The sequence below is a fragment of the Carcharodon carcharias genome, chromosome 26, assembly GCF_017639515.1.
Source record: "Carcharodon carcharias isolate sCarCar2 chromosome 26, sCarCar2.pri, whole genome shotgun sequence".
Taxonomy (NCBI): Eukaryota; Metazoa; Chordata; class Chondrichthyes; order Lamniformes; family Lamnidae; genus Carcharodon; species Carcharodon carcharias.
In genome coordinates, this window is record NC_054492.1 from 30,010,320 (window position 1) to 30,032,345 (window position 22,026).

The window sequence follows — 22,026 nt, forward strand, 5'->3', positions numbered from 1 at the left end:
TTGGGGGTGGTGTTGGGCTGAATTGGAAGTCAGGTCCGCCATCCCCCTGGAGTGAATGCAGAGGCTGCTGGGTGCAGAGGTGGACTGGGCAGAAGGCCTGCCTCTGTGTTCTGGCATGGTGTTGAATTAAATAAACAATCCCCACCCCTTACCCCTCTCACCCCTCTCCACACAGTGCCCATGCCCCATCCATGGCCATATATGTCACCTCATGCAACCCACCAATCCTCCCCCCTGCCGCAGCCCCTCATACTTCCTATGCCCCCCACATCCTCATAGCCCTTTATAGTCCCTATGTCTGTTTACTGCCAACTCATAACAAACCATGCCCCTCCACCCACCACCCTTTGCCCTTACCCTCTCCATGCCAACTCACCCAGCATCTTTTGACAGTTCTTGGACAGCTTTGACAGCTTTGACAGCCCCTTGATGGCTTGAGAGTTCATTGCCAATTCTTTAATAGCTTGACAGTAAGGGCAGAATTTTGCCATCGACGAGCAGGGGGCGGGGCCTGCTCGCCGACACATAAAATGACGCGGGATGATGTCAGGCAGAACCCCCGACGTCATCGTGCCCGCATTTAAATTTTCAGGAAGGCGGGGGTGCAGCAAAATCAGCTGCAGGCCCACCAACCTGTCAATGGCCAATTGAGGCCATTGACAGGGTCATTTAACCAATTAAAGGACCTGCCCATTGGTGAGCAGGCCAGGAGCCCCGGCGTCAACTAGAGAAAACGTGAAACCTCATCCAGCGGCTGAGGTTTCATGCAGGGTTTTAAAAACTTTAATGAAGTTATTATGTAAATTATGAACATGTCCCATGTCATGTGACATTGTCACATGAGGGGGACATGTTAGGGAACTTTTATTTTTCTATTTTTAATATTTTTCAACGTGGAAGCAATCTCCCTGAGACTGCACTTAGCCTCAGGGAGATGTGCGCTCTTTTGTGCGCATGTGAGAGAGAGCGCACTCTCACTTTTGGGGAATCCCCTCCACCTGCACAGGGAACGCATAGCGCTTCCCGCTAGACGTCACACTGGGCGGGCCTTAATTAGCCAACCCACATAAAATGGCAGCAGGGCTGCTTCTCCAGCGGGGATCAGCTCCCCCCCCACCCCCCAACCCCCGACCGCCGGAGATTGGGTTGGACCCGCCCGCCCTACAGGCAGAAAATTCTGCCCTATGAGTTTAGGTACTTTTTATGCACAAAGACATTTACTTTTAATAAGTTGAAAGGGTGCCTTATCTCTTGCAAAAGTTGTCTCACCTCCGCAAAGGTCTCCTGGGACCATATCCAAGGGGATATCCTGGCTATCCAAATAAATTCACCAAGTTCAGACTTGCTTTTACCTGTTCTAATCGGCAGACTTGGGTTTCACACTCCTTCCCTACCAAAATTCCATTTCAGTGGAAGCAACTGACGATTTAAATGGCCAACTGCTCTATAAACCGCATGCACGCAAACCCTGGCCCGACTCTAGTCCCATCTCCACCAAAATTGCAGGTGTTGTGTTGGGGGAGGGGGTAGGAGTTAGAATTTCCAACCATTTCTGGGATTTTCGCCACAATGGTATGGCTGTCCAATGTGACAAAAATCTGGGTTTGAGTGTTTTAGCTGAGTGGATTACATATAATGTACTCTTGCTTCACGTGATCTTCTGAACTGGTTTTTAATTACCTGAGCCGGGATGGGAGAGGAATTTCCCAGAGTGTTTTTTTCCCCTGTTTGCCCTCTTTTTTTCTGGGTGTTGTGGGTGGGATGGATGTGATGGGGTTTGTGTCACGCAGGCGATTACATGACTTCAGGGGGATGGGGGTGGCTGGTGGGCACGTTTCAGTTACGTTGCTTCGACCATCATTAGTCTGGGTTTTCCTGCCTGTCCTTCTCATAGATCCACGTGCTTTGTAATCATTATTAGCAGAGAAACACTAAAAGAAAAAAGCAAAATACTACAGATGCTGGAAATCTGAAACAAAAACAGAAAATGCTGGAAAAACTCAGCAGGTCTGACAGCATCTGTAGAGAGAAAAACAGAGTTAATGTTTCAAGTCCGTATGACTCTCCTTCAGAGCTAAAGAGAAGTAAAAAAGTGATGAATTTATACAGTTTAAGGGGGTGGAGCAGGTGAAGTTGGATAGAAGGCTGGCGATAGGTGGGGGCAAAGGAGAGGCAAAGGGGTGTTAATGGTAGTCATACTGGCTAAAGGAGGTGCTGGTGGTAGCATTAAGGTAAGAAAGCAGAATGTGATAATAGCCGGACAAGGGTAAGCAGTCTGGAAAGAATAACATGAACAAATGACAGATGGCCCTTGTGGAGGTGGGGTGGACTAAAAGAATATTATTTATTGCAAAAGGTCATTAGATTATGGAATCTTTTTACCACAGCACCTATGGAACCCAAAGCAATTGCAACATGCAAGAGAGAATTAGACAGAAGCTTAAAGAAAACTTCAAGTTTAAGAAGCGTGAAAATAAAATGAAATGTGATTAGTGACACATCAGTGATGTGGCTACACAAATTGAGGAGAAGAATTCGCCTTCCCCAGGAGCTATGTACTTTCCATTCTTCACAGGGAGAAGAGAGGTGAGGTTTGAATGAGCACCAGTTTCACTGGATACTGATCAATATCCAGTGAATTATTTTCCCAGGAGCACAGAGGCCAAGAATAGAGCCCCCAGCTGGGATTAATTTACCCAGCACAGATTAGGGATTAAATTTGGGAGCTTCTTGAATAGCACAGCATAGTAGCAGATTAGATGCGGAATAGAGGAATAAAGTCAGAGCCATTATAACAGCATAGGAGGCCATTCAGCCCATCAGGTCCATGTCAGCTCTCTGTCGCACAATCCAATCAGTCCCATTCCCCTGTGCTATCACCATAGTCCTGCCATTTTATTTCCATCAAGTTCCCATCCAATTTTCTTTTGAAATCATTCATCATCTCTGCTTCCACCACCCTCAAAGGCAGTGAGGTCCAGGCCATTACAGCTCGCTGCTTCAAAAAGTTCTTCCTCACATCCCCCACATTTCTTTTCTAAAATTTTAAACCTGTGCGTCCTCATTCTTGTACAATCAACTAATTGGGAACAGCTTTTCTTTGTCTACCCTACCTAAATGTGTCATAATCTTTCACACCTCCATTAGATCTCCCCTCAATCTCTTTTGCTCTGAGGAGATCAACAGCAGCTTCTCCAACCTAACCTTGTAGCTAAAATCCCTCCCCCACCTCGGAACTGTTGTGGTAAATCTACCCTGCGCTCTCTCAAGGATCCGCGCATCTTTCCTAAAGTCTGGTGACCAAAACTGGACACAATAGTCTATTCACAGACCCAAATCATCAGGGGAACTTAGGATTGGGTGGGGGAAGAGTTTGTCACATACCTTAAGTTCCCATAAGTTGCATTTAAAGCATGGAACCAAAATCTGCAGATACTAAACCCGTTTACCCAATGTCCTTCATAGCTGCACAATGTTACATATAATGCCATATAATCATCACATGGAATATTTCAAAGCCATAATTATAAACACTAATGCCTTATCAAGTTGATTGCTTTTAATTGATTTATTGCTTTTTATTGAAGATTTAATTGAAACCCTGTAAGTAGGACATAAACTGGAGGAAGCCACAAAATTAATTAAGCCTCAACAGCCTTGATCACTTACATCAATAATTGTTCATTGCTATCCCCTTGCTCTGTCTTTAAGCAGTTGTTGCTGTGCTGTTAAGTAATGCAAGGCTGAGAGAAATTGCTACTTCCTCAAAGACAATCACCCTGACACCCACACAAGTTATTTAGCATTACCGAGGCCCATTAATATAGAGATTTTCTTTTAATGAGAAATTTTAACACCAATATTTTAGCACCAATGAAAATGTAATAACTGTATCTTGTGGTGTCTTAAATATTCTGTTGGACTCTCCCCTGGTGGCTGAATTGGCAAAAATACTGCTCACTGCTAAACGTGGAACGCGGTCAGAAAAGAACTAGGTTTGATCTTCTGGTGACCCTGCGTTGAGTTATCTAAAGCTCATCTAGGGTAACGGTTTGCTGCCAGAGCTAAGGAAATGAAATGTCAGCTGGAGTTCCCTCTCCTGACTGTAGTTCTGCTGAAAAATGTATACATCCTGATGCCAGGTAAAGGCAGGACCTGTAACATACTCAGCTGCCTTATATTTTGCTGACATTCACTGTCCGGGCAGATAGCTCATGGTGGCAACCAAGTGCCCCTTAAAAAAAAACAGGACTAGGATCAAGAGAGGAAGGAAGACGAAATACTCTATTGAGAAAATGCATTCCTGTAAAGAAACTTACTTCAGTATTTGCAGGAAAATCTGCTATAAACAGAACTCTTAACTGTTATTCAGCAAGAATAATTACAACCTCAGATGTGCATGACATGGAGATTCCCTTTGCAGTATGATCCAAAAGAAAATCTGTAAAAAGCAAAAATAAATGCCAGCAGCTACAGAAATGCAAGGATTTTGGACGAGCATGAAATTTGTGCTGACTGACCCTGATTAATTCATCTCTCTTCAAGCGCACAGTAATTTCATCCCATATTCTGGACTCCACTATATCCAACAGCTGAAGTAAGATTAGCTGGCCTCTAACTTTCTGTCTTATCTCTCTCTTTTATTTTGAAGAAGGGGGCCATATTTGTCAATCGCCAGTCCTCTAACCCTTTTACCTATCCCAGATTTTGAAAAGCATGACCAGGATTTTACAGCCCAGCGTGATATTACGGTCCCACCAAACTGAATGGAGATTTAAGTGGTTTGCCGCATCCACTGGGGGGAGACATGCCACAGCGGGGTTGTAAAATCCTGGCCCACGTTCAGATCCCTTGCTGCTTTGACCCTAGCTTCCCTTAGGATTTTTGGATATAAACTATTTGATCCTCATGGGTTGTCTCTTTCAGATAACTTATTTTTGTGTCATTCCTCTTTGCGTAATAACCTCTACTAACAGTTCTACATCCACCAGTAGATCAAAAATGCCAATTTCCACTTCCATTGAAAAATGGGCAGAAAAGCACTGATTTAGTGTCTCTGCCCCTCTACAAGAAGCTTTCATGAGAACATACATCTGAAATAGAAGCAGAGGTTGGCCATTCGGCCCCTCGAGCCTACTCCCCCATTCAATAAGATCATGGCTGATCTCTTTGTGTTTCAAATTCCACATCCCCATCCACTCCCTTCTTCATCTCTTAATTGTCCTACCCCCATCTCGCCGATTATCTCAATAATAAGAAGCATGGCCACTGGTGGTGGGACAAAGGGAGTTAGGGATATACAGGAGGCCAGAACTGGATGAAAGCAGGGTTCTCATTGTCATCACCAGCTATGTCTACAAAAACCGTCTTGCTGCCTAGTCAGCAATTCTTTTGCTTTTTCTCTCGTCTAAGATAGAAACAGGTTTGCCTCTTCCCTTAATTATGGAATCCCCATCAATACCAACTGCTGCTTCTCATGCATTGCAAGAAAGTCTGATTATCCTTCATTATGCACATCTCATGCACCTGGAGCCTGGCACTTGACCCTGCTACTTCCATCCATCAAATACAGGTTTACCAGTAATTAATTAACGAGAATCAATTCTCACCTACCAGCCTGTTGCTGTGGATGCAGACCCATTCTGTTTCAGAGCAAAACTCCCCCCACTTTGTTGTTTGCAAGGAGAGGAAGCATGTTGGTGCCACGTGTGAAGAGACAGAACAATGGAAAATAATAAGAAGGGAGGCTGAAGCATTTTTGAGAGCAGGCAACAGGAGAGAGCCAGTTACACCAAATGACTTTCTATTTGAGAGTGAACAGCACTGGTGAGGGAGGAATTAACCAGTGAAAAAGCATTTTTATTCAGAAGAGTTGAATGGGAGTTTTTACATAGTAGATTAAACAATCCTTTTCTAAATTATTTATGATATGTTAACAGTCTTGCATCTAACATGTGCCTCCTGTGCATGGGACACATACTTCCTGTAACATGCTCCTTGTCACACTTTGTTGTTATTTCTCTGAGCTTTGCAAATTCTAGTCATAAATTAATATTACTTATGTCAGTACGGATAGAAACATGGGCTGGAATTTTAGGACTCCCCAGCACCCCCTCCACCCAGCCCCGCCAGGAGTAGATTGGCAGGCTGGCAGGTGGGGTGGGGTGGGGGGGGGAGGAATCAAGAGGCATGGTGGTGGCACTGTACCCTTCGCCTACCAACCTGACAGGCATCGTGCTTACCCAGACTTTGACCCATTGAGGTCCTTATCGGACCAATTATTAATGGCCACTTAAGGGTCTTGACTCATTGCTGCTGGTATTTTACCAGTAGCAGGGTGTTGTGCCAAACCACATGGTGAGGCTGTGGACTAAGTGGGGGGGGGCCCTCCTTTTCAGGCACCCTGTGCTCAATAGAGGTCCCCCCTCAATGTTAATTGCTGTACCTGCTGGTTCTCCCTCTGCTCCAGCCTCCCGATCACAGCCGGCCTTGCCGCCTTACTGGGCCTGGAGAAAACGCCCCTACCGTCCAGCCTCCCTGCTGCTCTTCGTGAGGAACTGGCTGCAGTCCCAGCAGTGGCCACCACTCTTGGTGGTGCTGCTGGGACAGGTGAGCTGCTGGCCATCTGATTGACTGGAGTTCTCGGAGGTGGGGCATCTAGCCGGAGAGGGGTAGAAGCCACGACCTGAGACATTCAACAGGCAGACAGCTGTTAAATCAGATCGCGGCTTCTCAGCCCTGTGAAAGCAGGCTGTCCCCTGACTTTCCAGATGGGGGATGAGGCCAATGCTTCCAAATGAAAATTTCCTGCCATGGCTCTCTAGCATAGGAAGACACTATCTTATCAAGTCTGTACTAATGCTAACTCCACATTGGAGCTATCTATTCGAATTATTCTAACATGCTCTAATATTGGAATTGAATGCAGGTCCCATCACATTAATTTAGTATAGTGTAGAGTTTAATTGTTTTTTTATGTAATTTTTTTATGTAATTGTAAAAGCAACTGTTTAGATCCCTTGTGTTACTGTACTGGTATATTAACACTGGCAGTAATCCAATACTAATGATAATTACACTTACTCCATACAGTCATTTTGTATTAATTCCACTTTAGCATAGTAATACATAACATTAGATAATTTGTTGGAATAAATCAGACTGGCATTGTGCTGCTATGGGGGGAGAACACTTATCTTGATTTGAAGCTCAGTTGATTTTTACCTTCAGTATTGCCCAACCTAAAGGTCATGAGTATTTTTTAGGTACTATGGTGCCAGCCTCTCTCCAACCCCTCTTTATATGCGAGTCTAGATCATGAATATTAGCAAACTACTCAGTGGTCCGAGCGAAGATATCTGAGCTTGTTCCATTAGTGTCATCACCTCTGGTCTAAGTGTGAACATTCTTCATGACGTCCTCCCTCGGGTAGCTTGCCCAAGTGGCTATTACTCATACATGACCCTTGGGATTTCACAGTCTCACCCAACCTTCATATGTAGACACTGCTTTAGAGTAATCAGGAGGAATGACACTAGCCAACTGACCTTCCCATCGCTCAGGGTAGCCTTTCATTAAGCACCTAATGCTAACTTGACACTTTAAAAAAAAACTTGCAATTTATATTGCTCCTTTCGTGACCGCAGGATGTCCCACAGCATTTTACAGTCAATGAAGTACTTTTGAAGCATAGTCACTGATGTAATGTAGGAAACACAGCAGCCAATTTAGGCACAGCAAGCTCCCAGGAACAGCAAAGTGATAATAGTCAGATAACCTGTTTTTGTGAAGTTGATTAAGGGATATTGGCCAGGACATCGGGGATAACTCCTGTGCTCTTCTTCAAAGTAGTGCCAGGAGATCTTTTACATCAACTTGAGAGGGCAGACATTTTTTTTGACATCTCAGCTGAAAAGTAGCTGCTCAGTCAGTGCAGCACACCCTCAGAACTGAAGTGTTAGCTTTGATTTTGGTGGAACTTGAATCCATGACCTTCTGACTTGGAGGCAAGAGTGCCACCAACTGAGCAACAGTCAATACACTTATGGTGAAATTAGTGAACCCTTGACAGGCTGGAGATCGCATTTAGGAGCCGATAACTATGGAATCTCAGGAGCCTCAGTGTACCAATAAAAGTTAAGCTGGACAGGGAAGACTTTCAACATGCTGTCACATTTCTTTTTTGATTTAGTGTATGTGTATATATGATTTAAATTGATATGCTTTATTAACCATCACACTTTACATGCCACACTTTGTTCCAGCTGTAAAATAGTCTTTAAAAAAAAAGGCAAGTGTCATTTTTCTATAAAAGCGGTTTGGAAAAAGCATTACATTTAAATATTGGGGTTTTAAATTATATTTAATTCAGTCTAGTTTCTGTTTTTTTAGAAAAAGGCACTGAAACAGAAAATGAGATGCAAATGTTATAGGCACAGAAGTCACTTCCAAAAGACCAAACTTCAGATCAAACTTTTTAGTTTGCCTCAGTAATCAATAAACACATCACACCATCGTGTAGTGAAGTCTCTGGTCCTGCATGTTCAGCTGGGGTTAGCTGGTCTATGCCCTCCCCTCCTGTTGTGAATGCGCAGAACGCTGAAATAGGGTCAGACACACTCGTGGTCAGACAGGCCATTAAAATGGTAGAGAGTGGGGGATGGGGTGCTCTCAAGATAGTTCATCTGGCCAAATTTGGGTTTTATGGGTGTGTGTAAAAGTAGCCTAATTACAATTGACTTTACTCAGTGTCCCTAATGTGAAGCACACTGAAACTAGAATATGTGCAGTGGGATCTGGGAATATTAACACTGATTTCCTATCACTGTGTCAGAAGCTTGGAAGGGTTGAAAAACCTGTTTGAGAAAAAATGGCTTTGTTGATGTTATGACTTTGAAAACATAAAGTGTACAGTGAAAGCTTAAAAGGAAGGGCCAGTTCCTGGAGGTTTAATGATTACATGTGTCAAAGTGTTTGGGGAATTATAAATGATTGAAAGAGGAATGTTTACTGTATATATAATTATAAATGTTCATTTTAGATGAAAGTTGCAGTTAGTCACATGGCTGAGGTATTACAGAAAATCCTCTGTTTTACTTACATGTGGCAGGGTTGCATTATGCCTGCATGACTTTGCATTTTCAGGAACTCAGCCTCTAGCAGACAGAAACAAAATTAACTCTTTAAATACCTCAGCAAAATTAGCCAATTCTGCCTTCCCGTCATTCTTGACCAGACTCTGCCTGGCTGACATTTCCACAGGTGACAATTCCACAATTACTGTGTGTGTGTGTCTGTGTATATGTATGTACATGTATATATATATATGTGTGTGTGTGTGTGTGTGTGTGTGTGTGTTTTCCAACAAATTGCCCAAATTAACGGTTCTCATTGTGAGTTGCACAATGTGTGGCACCAGCAATTCAACTGCAGGGCCACAAGAACCAAGACTAACCCCATGTTTCACAAGCAGGACTCCTGCTGGGACAAAAGCAGAAAAACTCAGGTCTGACAGCATTGTGAAGAGAGAAACAGAGTTGACGTTTCATATGTATGACCATTCGTATATCCCTGCTGGGATACATAGACCTACCAGCAAAGGGAATTGACCAGCAGCTCTGAGTTGGGAACCCTGTTAATCCTCCCTACCATTAACCAGGGCCACCAAAGGCAGTCGTAATTCTCCTAATAACATCATGGTTGAGGTCACCTAGCTCCATGCAGACTAAGGATGAAGTCTTCTGCCTTTTGTCTGCTTGGTTTGGTGCTGCATGGTGCATTAAAGAGAAGGGCATTGGGGAACTTATTCTTGTACTTTCAGCAGCTTACCGCATATTCACTCCGAACAAATAAATAAACAAAGATAACTTCCCAATGTCTCAGCTGGTAAATGCACCAAGGAACTGAGGCAAGCTAGCAGAGGAGGCTCCTACCTGTGGAATTGTACCAACAAGAGTGGAACTGTATCCCAGCAGAAAGTCCCACTTGTGAAACTGTATCCCAGCAGAGAGTACCACTTGTGAAACTGTATCCCAGCAGAGAGTCCCACTTGTGAAACTGTATCCCAGCAGAGAGTCCCACTTGTGAAACTGTATCCCAGCAGGGGTCCTCACCTGTGGAGCTGTATCCCAGCAGAGTCCCACTTGTGAAACTGTATCCCAGCAGGGAGTCCTCACCTGTGGAACTGTATCCCAGCAGGGGTCCTCACCTGTGGAGCTGTATCCCAGCAGAGAGTCCTACCTGTGGAGCTGTATCCCAGCAGGGAGTCCTCACCTGTGAAACTATATCCCAGCAGAGTCCCACTTGTGAAACTATCCCAGCAGGTGTCCTCACCTGTGGTGCTGTATCCCAGCAGGGAGTCCTACCTGTAGAGCTGTATCCCAGCAGACAGTCCCATTTGTGAAACTGTATCCCAGCAGAGTCCCACTTGTGAAACTGTATCCCAGCAAAGAGTCCCACTTGTGAAACTGTATCCCAGCAGGAAGTCCTACCTGTGAAGCTGTATCCCAGCAGAGTCCCACTTGTGAAACTGTATCCCAGCAGGGGTCCCCACCTGTGGAGCTGTATCCCAGCAGAGAGTCCCACTTGTGAAACTGTATCCCAGCAGGGGTCCCCACCTGTGGAGCTGTATCCCAGCAGAGAGTCCCACTTGTGAAACTGTATCCCAGCAGGGGTCCTCACCTGTGGTGCTGTATCCCAGCAGAGTCCCACTTGTGAAACTATATCCCAGCAGAGTCCCACTTGTGAAACTGTATCCCAGCAGGAGTCCTCACCTGTGGAGCTGTATCCCAGCAGGGAGTCCTACCTTTGGAGCTGTATCCCAGCAGAGAGTCCCACTTGTGAAACTGTATCCCAGCAGAGAGTCCCATTTGTGAAACTGTATCCCAGCAGAGTCCCATTTGTGAAACTGTATCCCAGCAGAGAGTCCCACTTGTGAAACTGTATCCCAGCAGAGTCCCACTTGTGAAACTGTATCCCAGCAGGGGTCCTCACCTGTGGAGCTGTATCCCAGCAGGGAGTCCTACCTGTGGAGCTGTATCCCAGCAGGGAGTCCCACTTGTGAAACTGTATTCCAGCAGAGAGTCCCACTTGTGAAACTGTATCCCAGCAGGGAGTCCTCACCTGTGGAGCTGTATCCCAGCAGGGAGTGCCACTTGTGAAACTGTATCCCAGCAGGGGCTTCCCTCCCTTAAGGCAGGAGGAACGATAACTGACACTCCTGGTTCCCCGGAACCTTAGCTGCTGTTGGTTATTGACACATGTTGAGTACAGGAGCACCGCACAGGCTATTGCAATTGCAGCATCTGACTAATTGCAGGGAAAGATTTTAATTATTTACCTCTTACTTTTGTGCATTTATTTATGCGGAATGACAAAACTGGAATTACAATCATTAATCGTATATACACCTTACTGGGCCTCCATAGCTGAATCCCACTTCCAGAGCTCTGGTAATTTTAAGCAATGATTAGATTAAAATATTGCTGTTCCTTCCATGCCTGCACCCCTCGTCACTCTTCACTTCTTTGCCGTTGTCCTTTCTCCACCTCTTCCCCTCCCTTTTTCTAGCCTGCAAGACCAGTTAGCAGCAATGCTAGAGGCAGATCAGGAAGTAAGTACAGTATAACTGCGTGACACACAAACACACGCTCACACCTACTTCAAAATATCACAGGTGCATCTTAGGTCCAGCACAGCATTCTCGATTGGCAGACAGGAGAGTGGGAAAGCAGGTAGGTCAAAGTTTTGAGTGTGTGTATAATGAAACCAACTTTTGTTGCACTTTGTGTCAGTGCTACTAGAGGAGACACAGAACTTTCTTTCTGGTCATTTCTGGCAGACGCTACCTTTTGTTCTCTCTATGTTTATTATTGATTCCTCTCACCGTTTGCCAGCAAAACCTCCCCCCGCCCTTTCCAGGTCTGTTGTTTAAATGCTGCTGCTGCTGTATCTGGCTGAGACAGCGGCTTGACTGGGAGTGTGCCTGAGGTTGGAAGGCCACCCGTACAGTATTATCCCAGGGCCACATGTTTCTCAGGCACAGTTGATGTTGTGACAGCGACAGGCTCGATGGCTTTAATGGTGATTGTGCAGCTAAAGTAAAGGCTTTTAACAAGTCACTCCACCACTTTCCCGCCACCAATGAGACTCCGTGAAAAATCAGAGTCCCACAACGCTTGAATAGCTGGGTTGTCTCCGTGGTAACTAAGAGTACACGGCTCGGGGTTGTCGGGTGTATTTATTTTTTGGTGCCTGTGACCGTACAAATTGGCTTCATTTGAAAATATGCTGTCAGGAATTTGGGCCCCCAATCCTTCTCTTGACTCTCGCTTCTTTTTCCCAACTTTGGAAGCCTCCTCAGAACCTGTCTCACTGGCACCCGTAACCCTCTGCCCAGTGCTCATTACCCCACCAGTCTTAAAGGAAAGGGCTGACATTACGATTTATCATTTCCTCAGCAGGTTCCAAAACTCTTCCCAACTGATGGGCTGCCTTTTGATCACCTAGAAAGGGTGGCTGTTGCTTTGTAAACACAACAGTAACGTTGCTGCATAATAACGTCCCACAATCAACAAATGAACAACCAGATAATTTGTGTTTTGTTTGATTGGTTAAGAATGGAATATGGATCTGGAGACTGGGATATCTCTATGCACTCCTTCAGGAACTGCTAGGGAATCTTTAAAATCCACCTAAGCAGATAGAAGGGGCCTTGTTATATTTGAATAAAAACTAAAATTAGCGTCGGAATAACTAGCTGCCTATATTTCCAAACACTCTAGAACATCCCATCAAATAAAATCAAGAACGCTAGAAGATATACCTTGGTGTGTAATTGCTACAAAATGCTAACTCCTATTAGATAGTCATATTGTGTTTACTTAACAATATACAGCTACCATCCACATAAAGCACCTCCAACAGTGGGGATTTTTTTCAGTACTGCATTAAAGTGGGGGTCTCAACTATGTGCTCAAATCTGTAGTGGGACTTCAACTCACAACCCCTTGACTCTGACATTAGAATGCCATTAACTGAGCCAAGCACAATGGACCAGTTCATTCACTACGTACAACGTAAGCAGTTAGAATCATAGATGTCAAGCAAAGACAAGAAAATGAGGCCATGGTTCGATCAGCCATTATCTAAATGGAGACCATAACAATTTCAAGGGGCTGAATGGCCTACTCATATGTTACTATGACTTGGAACCCAAGCTGATTTTCCCCCTCTCTAAATGATGCCGAAATGGTCCAATTGCCAACTCAGCTGAGGTTAGTTAACTCACCTCAACTCAGAGATGGTCATAATGCGAATGAGTCTTCAGCAATACACACAAATGTCTCTTTATTATGCTAGACAATTAGAGACCCTATCATGTTACTTGAGCTGTAGTTAGCATTGAATGACTGCTGCAGGAAAGTGCAGTCTTGAGTCAGGCTGTGATGCACCCCAGGGTCAAATAGCTGGCCAATGTAGTCTATCTACATGGATGCACGGAGAGTGTACTGGAGGGTGCCAACACAGACACCTAGATCGCATCAACCATATAGAAATAGATTGAAAATTTCTCCCAATTAAAGAGCATATGCTGTTTTTATCCTGGAAGTTGCTTTGTGTCTTGGTTGGCGGTGTCAGGAGGGGGGGTGATGCACGGGTAAGGGGACAGTGATGAACAAGTGCAATTAGCATTGCATTATTACCCTCTGTCCAGTTGTAAAGACAGAGGCACGTCCTAATTCCCCTGGTTTTCCAAGTTGTTTGACCTTCCTTGGAGCATTCAGATCTCTCTTGAGCCGATACTTAAATACCTGAGTGGGTGGAAGAATGTCTGATGGTTTGTGTGCAGGATCCATTGTCAACTTCAATGCAATTAATTCCTTGGTGAATTCCTTGACAGTTTTCTTATTCACACTAAAATCCTATATCACCTGACTGTTCAATTACACACTAATGAGATATGTTAACAAAACGTCTGTTTGATGTTTAAAAGGTTTCCTCCTCCTGTTCACTATCCACCAGCCCCAGTGGAAAATGTATGTCTGGAGATTGAGTTCGGCCATCCAGACTCACTCATAGGAGAACTGCCAATTCCCAAGGAACCATAGTCAGATAAAGCTAATGTCTTCAGGAAAGGAAGAGAGAAGGAAATTTTTAGAATTAGAAATATGTCAACGTCCAACCCGGATGGGAGACTTTAACAGTTACAGCTAAAATTGCGAAGAGAGAAACAGCCAGAAGTCTAAATGTAAAACTCCCTCAAGTTGTTATATATCAGGTATAAACAACTTAAGTGGCTCACTGGATCACGTTTTGATTCAATGTCAGTCTTGTATCAATAACCTAAATTCTTGTTTCCCTTGGCAACCGGTGTTAAATGTTTACTTAACAAAACAGTGGTGGAACTGAATCTACCAGAGGGCATACATTCACACCAGTGCAAAAATATACGTTCCTGTTCTGCAATTATTTAAAATTTTTCCCTTGGAATGATAAAGAGAAGGCACCTATATGATTAAAGAAAGGTACCTGCCATGCAAAATGATCAACCCTCTCCATTCCCTACTCCAAAAGCCATTTTTGCTGCACTTTACTGAGATTGGGTTTTTATTCTTGCCTTTCTAGCTCTCTCTCTCCCTCTTTAAGACCACTTTAAATATACCCCTTTCTCCAAGCGTTTAGTCACCCGTCCTAATATCTCTTCATGTGGCTCGGTATCGGAATTGCTTCTGTAAAATCCCCTGGAATGTTTAAGGTGCTTTAAAAATACAAGTTGTTGTTGTTGACATAAATTCTGACCACAACTGAGGTCATGAAATATAAACTTAAGTCTTTCTTCGCATGGGTGAGTACCATATTGGGCAGTACAGTTACCAGGTGAGCAGTGGAGGGGTAACTGGTAGACAGATAGAACTGGGACCACAATAGTGAACATTCTGCAAATTAGGTAATATGTTGCCTCAACAGCAGAAGCAGCAAGGCTATGTTCCCTTGATACTCCATGACATGTGTTGGTGAAATGCTTGTTTCTTTACATTAATCAGTCTCCGTAAAAGCCCTCTGAGTTGTGTAAAACTGAGTGGAGCAGGTCAAACCATTCCAGGTTTGATCTCCAGTCTTGAGCAGCTGCCAGGGCAGCAAAGAAAAACTTGCATTTAGAACTTGCATCACCCCAGGATGTCCCAAACTGCATTACAACCAATGAAGTAATTTTGCACTGTTATAATGTAGGAAATGCAACATCTTGTTTAGTGATGTTGGTTGCGGGATAAATATTGGCCAGGGCACTGAGAGAACACCCATGCTCTTCTTTGAAATGGTGACCGTGAAATCTTTTATGTCCAACTGAGCGGGCACATGGGGCCTCGGTTTAATGTCTCGCCTGAGCAAAGGCACCTCAGACAGTGCAGTACTCCCTTGAACAGAACTGGGAGTGTGAGCCTAGATTTTGTTCTCAAGTCTCTGAAGTTGGTCTGGAACCCCTGATTTTGAGGCCAAAGAGCTACCCACTGAACTAAGGCTGACATTGAGATGTAATCGTAAGATATAATTAGGCCTTCTATTCAATGTTCAATTACTTGAGATTGGACACTAGTTTATGAGTATTGACCAACACCTCAGTTGCTAATAAATTTGTCAACAGATGTTTACTAATGTTCAATCAGTGCCTCATTTGAGTATATTCCAGTATCAAATCTATATAGGAGGTAAGGGATCAGTTCTTTGTTGTCAATGCAATGTGATTGGTATTTGAAGTTACATGTCACATATTTAGTCAGTTCAAATAATGCAGGGGACTTGGAAACAGGAGCAGGAAATATTGTTGATCTGAAGTAAAAACAAAAAATGCTGGAAAAACTCAGCAAATCTGGCAGCACCTACGGAGAGAGAAGCAAAGTTAATGTTTCGAGTCTGTATGACTCTTCTTCTGATGTTGATCTGCCCTGAAGGCTCAGTGGGCAAATGCATTGCATGGGGTGTGAATAAACCAAAGAGCTTAGAAGACCCTAGGATTGATGTCTGGTCTGGACTGAGTTAGCTGACTTTGTACTGAGTTGATTTTAGTCATAAAGTCATTTCGGCCCATCAAGTCCATGCTTGTGCTTGAATTGACCTCAACACTTGTGGGTAACAGAGTGGAGAAATCAGACAGGTCTCCATCCTCCATAAACTTGAAATCATCCAAAACTCTGCTGCCTGTATTCAAACTCACAGGAAGCCATGTCCCCTCGTCACCCCTGTGCTCGCTGACCCGCATTGCCTCCTGGTCCACCAATGCCTTGATTTTAAAATGTTAATCCTTGAGGTCAAATCCTTCCATGACCTTGTCCCTTTCTTTATCTGTAATCTCCTACTGCCAAAAAACACCCCAAGAACCTGCATGCTCATCCAACTCTGACCTCTTCTGCATCCCCACTTCCTTCACTCCACCACTGGTGGGCTGTGCCTTCAGCTCTCCAGCTTTAGAATTCCCTCCATAAATCTCTCCCCTCTCCACCTCTCTCTCCTCTGTTAAGACGCTTCATAAAATCTACCACTTTGAGCCAGTGTTTCTTAGCCCTTTAATGTATTAGTTTTGTCCGATTATGTACGTGTGAACCACCTTGCAATATTATTCCCATGTTAAAAGTGCTACACAAACGCAAGTTGTTGTTGTAGACCACTCTAACCTCTCTGTCTCCCTGTACTTCTTAAGACTCACCTCTTTTACCGAGTTTTTGATCACCCTTTCCAATTCCGCCCCCGTCTTTGGCTCAAGGTTATTTTGGACTCGGGTCCCTCTGAACCACAGACCAATTGATGGCTACCTGCGATTGGAAGTTTATGGTTCAAACATTCACAGATAGTGATTTACACAATTTTCCTGCTCAAGCATAATTTTTTTCCGGGGGGAATCAAAGGTTTTTAAAACAGGGGCTTGTAGCCATGGGAAAAACACTGTGTCCCATCAACAAGATTCGGGGGAGTGGATAGAGCAAACAAGAGGAAATGGGGAAATTGAGAATATGATCCGAGAGATTTAATAGATAAATTTACCATGTAATGTGGTGCATGGTCATATAGACCAGGGAAGCCTCATTAAGGTGAGGGTTTGATTCATGGTCATTGAGTTAGCAGTGAGAGCAGCGCGATTGACATCAACGACCTTCAGTTAGGGGCAGAAACAATTGCCAGGGTTTCATTCTTAAGTGATATCCACTAAAGCTCATGGCTAGAATATCGCGGCTGACCGAACAAGCGTAAAATGACACGCGATGACAACGGGCAAGCGTCCTGATGTCATTGCGCACCCGCGCGCTATTCTGGTAAGCAGGCGTGCATGGGAATGGGCAGCGCACCCACCGACAATTAACAGGCCTATTAAGGCCATTAAAGCGCCAACTGAATTAAATTTTCAGCTGCCCATCCACCCTTACAGTTGGCAGGCAGGCAAAAAGGCCAAGCAGCCTTTGGATTTTTGGCGAAACCTCATTCACGGGCGGAAGGAGATTTCGATCCATCATTTTAAAAAAAAAATTTAAATTTTCAAACTAATTTCTAACACGTCCCTTGCTCATGTGGCAGAGTCACGTGAGGGGGGGACATGTTGTTAGCATTTTAAAAATCTTTCTTTTTTATTTTTTACAAAAACCTTTATCTTCCTGAGGCAGCTCTGTGCTTCCTGACTGTTCCCGCTCAGCCCCGACAAGGAGAAATCCTGGCCAACATGTGTGTGGACAGTAGGCAAGGGCAGGCTGTAAATTTTTTAAATATTTGTTCATGGCAATACAGGCGTTTTTGGCAAGGTCAACATTTATTGCTCATCCCTAATTTACCCCTGAGAAGGTGGCAGTGAGCCACCTTCTTGAATATAACTGATTGGGCTAATTACCCCAGAGGGCAGTTAAGAGTCAATCAAATTACTGTGATCCTGGAGTTACGCATTGGCTGGACTGGGTAAGGACAGCGTATTTCCTTTCCTAAAGGGCGTAGTGAATCAGTTGGGGGTTTAGAACAATCCAGCCGCCATTACTGACGCTAGCTTTTTAATTCCCAAATTATTTAATTGAATTTATGTTTCTCAGCTTCTCCAAAAGTCGTGCAGTGTTACCGTATTTGAACATAAGTCCCCTGCTAGAGGTATTTGGGTAGAGTAGGCAATGGATAAGGGGAGATATCAGGGCCAGGGGAGGAGAACAAGACTGAAAAAGAACGAGATGTGAATTAGTTGAACTACAGTCAACAATTAGATAAAAACAAAAAAAAACAAAAAAACTGCGGATGCTGGAAATCCAAAACAAAAACAGAATTACCTGGAAAAACTCAGCAGGTCTGGCAGCATCGGCGGAGAAGAAAAGAGTTGACGTTTCGAGTCCTCATGACCCTTCGACAGAACTTGAGTTCGAGTCCAGGAAAGAGCTGAAATATAAGCTGGTTTAAGGTGTGTGTGTGGGGGGCGGAGAGATAGAGAGACAGAGAGGTGGAGGGGGTTGGTGTGGTTGTAGCGACAAACAAGCAGTGATAGAAGCAGATCATCAAAAGATGTCAACAACAATAGTACAATAGAACACATAGGTGTTAAAGATAAAGTTGGTGATATTATCTAAACGAATGTGCTAATTAAGAATGGATGGTAGGGCACTCAAGGTATAGCTCTAGTGGGTTTTTTTTTTTATTTTATATAATGGAAATAGGTGGGAAAAGGAAAATCTTTATAATTTATTGGGAAAAAAAAAAAAAGAGAAGGGGGAAACAGAAAGGGGGTGGGGATGGGGGAGGGGACTCACGACCTAAAGTTGTTGAATTCAATATTCAGTCCGGAAGGCTGTAAAGTCCCTAGTCGGAAGATGAGGTGTTGTTCCTCCAGTTGTGGTCTCCTCTACATTGGAGAGACCAAACGTAAACTGGGCGACCGCTTTGCAGAACACCTGCGGTCTGTCCGCAAGAATGACCCAAACCTCCCTGTCGCTTGCCATTTTAACACTCCACCCTGCTCTCTTGCCCACATGTCTGTCCTTGGCTTGCTGCATTGTTCCAGTGAAGCCCAACGCAAACTGGAGGAACAACACCTCATCTTCCGACTAGGGACTTTACAGCCTTCCGGACTGAATATTGAATTCAACAACTTTAGGTCGTGAGTCCCCTCCCCCATCCCCACCCCCTTTCTGTTTCCCCCTTCTCTTTTTTTTTTTTCCCAATAAATTATAAAGATTTTCCTTTTCCCACCTATTTCCATTATATAAAATAAAAAAAAAAAAACCCACTAGAGCTATACCTTGAGTGCCCTACCATCCATTCTTAATTAGCACATTCGTTTAGATAATATCACCAACTTTATCTTTAACACCTATGTGTTCTATTGTACTATTGTTGTTGACATCTTTTGATGATCTGCTTCTATCACTGCTTGTTTGTCGCTACAACCACACCAACCCCCTCCACCTCTCTGTCTCTCTATCTCTCCGCCCCCCACACACACACCTTAAACCAGCTTATATTTCAGCTCTTTCCTGGACTCGAACTCAAGTTCTGTCGAAGGGTCATGAGGACTCGAAACGTCAACTCTTTTCTTCTCCGCCGATGCTGCCAGACCTGCTGAGTTTTTCCAGGTAATTCTGTTTTTGTTTTACAGTCAACAATTATTTGGATTCCTGTTGCATTAAGGAAATACCGCCACCAAGTACAAACCTAATTAAACACTGACACAAAACCAGCATCAAAACCATCTCTCTAGATGCGAATAATTCCTGACAGTCCAATTACCTAAGTACACAGCACTGCAAATACCAAATAAAATCTAATCCAGTTTCTGTAATTGCAGAAATGAATGTCTCTGTGATTATGCATCGAGTTACATCATGCCCTGACTATATTCCCATCATTATGTCTTTACATATCCTCAATCCTCAACCTTGTGCTAACCCACAAAACACTTTTCCATGTATTACAGCAAAACTGCTGCATTTATGAAGCACCTTTTATCTAGAAAATGTCCCTTTTAGTAGCATTGCATTATGAATGAGGCTACAAAGTTGCCAGGATCAGAGACCAGATCTATTCCCAAGGAGAGTGAAAAGAAACACCCCACTGCCGGCAGAGCTGGAAATAGTTTGAGGAAAACGAAAAAAAATGTTTGCACAGAACTAGAAAAATCCTTTGGCCCAAGGAGCACCTCCTTCTGATTGTCCGGATAGCGCAATGAGGGTTCACCAGACTGTTTCCTGGGATGGCAGGATTGTCATATGAGGAGAGATTGGGCCAGCTAGGCCTGTATTCACTGGAGTTTAGAAGAATGAGAGGGGATCTCATTGAAACGTATAAAATTCTGATAGGGCTGGACAGACTGGATGCAGGGAGGCTGTTTCCTGTGGCTGGGGGAGTCTAGAACAAGGTGTCACAGACTCAGGATATGGGGTAAGCCATTTAGGACTGAGATGAGGAGAAACTTCTTCACTCAGAGGATGGTGAGCCTTTGGAATTCTCTACCACAGAGAGCTGTGGAGGCCAAGTCACTGAATATATTTAAGAATGAAACAGATAGATTTCTAGACTTTAAAGGCGTCAAGGGGTATGGGGAGAGTACAGCATTGAGATAGAGGTTCAGCCATGATCATATTGAATGGTGGAGCAGACTCGAAGGGCCAAATGACCCACTCCTGCTCCTATTTTCTATGGCCAGAATTTTTAGCTTGTCGGGCGGGCTCAAGAGGGGACATGTGTTTTAACACCTTAAAATTCATTATTTTTATTTTTTATATCCTTATCTCCCTGAGGTAGCTCTGTGCCCCAGGGGGCTTTTCCTGTGCGCGTGCGCAAAGTTTTCCCCGCTCGGCCTCCTATCCCCCCCGACAACCCCCACCCCCCCAACCCCCCCAACCCCAGCCCACACGTACAGGCAGCGCCGAATGTCGCCATGCTTGTTGCACACTGGACGGGCTTTAATTGGCTCACCCAGCGTGAAATCACAGTCGGGTCCTGATCGTGGGTGGCACTGGTTTCCCAACCACTCTTGCCCGCCCAACCAGGACAAAATCCTGGCCTATGTTTCCATACAACATGCATCGAAATGGGGGCTGAGAGAGGTGGGCAATCGTGAGAAACATTACAAAGAAGAGAAATCTCTCGTGAGTTTTTCTTGGCTCTTGAATGGTTCAAAGATCCAAAGCATTTGGTGTAACCTTGCCTCAAACCTGACTAGTTACATCCCATAGATTCTCGCCACTGAAGCAACAATGTTCCATTCAGCATTTGATCATCTCTGCCTATATTTATCTTTCTAACCTTCGTCCTACTCATAATTTGATATCTGTCCAGCTCCTAGATAAACTATTTGGCATGTGATGAACTAGTTTCAGTGGGAGCCCTTTCCGTTGATATACTGTGCTTTTGGGAAACCTCTAAGAATCTTTTACTAGAGTTTTATTAATTCAGAATTTCAAGCATTTTGCAATCAATAATTGAAGCTAGTTAAACTGATTGTCCCTTTCTGAGCTATAGGTTTTTAGCACAGCAAAGATCTGCATTGTACCTGTTCAGTCCTCTTGTCAATAAAGACTTTTACCTTTATTGGCCTTAATGACTACAAAATAATTAGGGGTGAGAGAAGGCAGACATCTAGTCTATCTGAGCTCATTTGTCCAGAATGACCCTCAAGTTCGCTCATTGCAATATCCAACCGTTATTTTAAATGACTCCAGGAACCTCGGTTGCCTTGGTGTAACCAGGAATCCATTCCATGTTGTTAATCACTCAATGTGTGCAGAAACATTTGCTGATATTAATCTTAAATATGCCTTCATTTTACTTTTTATATACTGATGTAGCATCTGCCTAATTACTTTGTGTACCATCTACGAGATACACAACAGCAACTTCCCAATGCTACTTTGATAGCACCCTCCAAACCCTCTCAATGCTGTTAGGGAGGGAGTTCCAGGATTTTGACCCAACAATGATGAAGGAACAGTGATATATTTCCAAGTCAGGATAATGTGTGATTTAGATGAGAACTTATGGGTGGTGATCTTCCCATGTGCCCATTGCCCT

General features: G+C 44.0%; 1 protein-coding gene across 2 annotated transcripts in view; it reads left to right on the plus strand.

The window, feature by feature from the left end:
- Positions 1-11,572: 11,572 nt before the first annotated feature.
- Positions 11,573-22,026, plus strand: part of LOC121269892 (membrane progestin receptor gamma-B-like) — a 112,510-nt gene continuing 102,056 nt past the window's right edge. The window contains exon 1 of one of the 2 annotated variants that reach the window (XM_041174988.1): positions 11,573-11,611. The gene's annotated coding sequence lies outside the window, so the exon portion shown is untranslated. Of the gene's footprint in view, positions 11,733-22,026 lie in introns of both variants that reach the window. The other variant, XM_041174987.1, reaches the window with a different exon arrangement.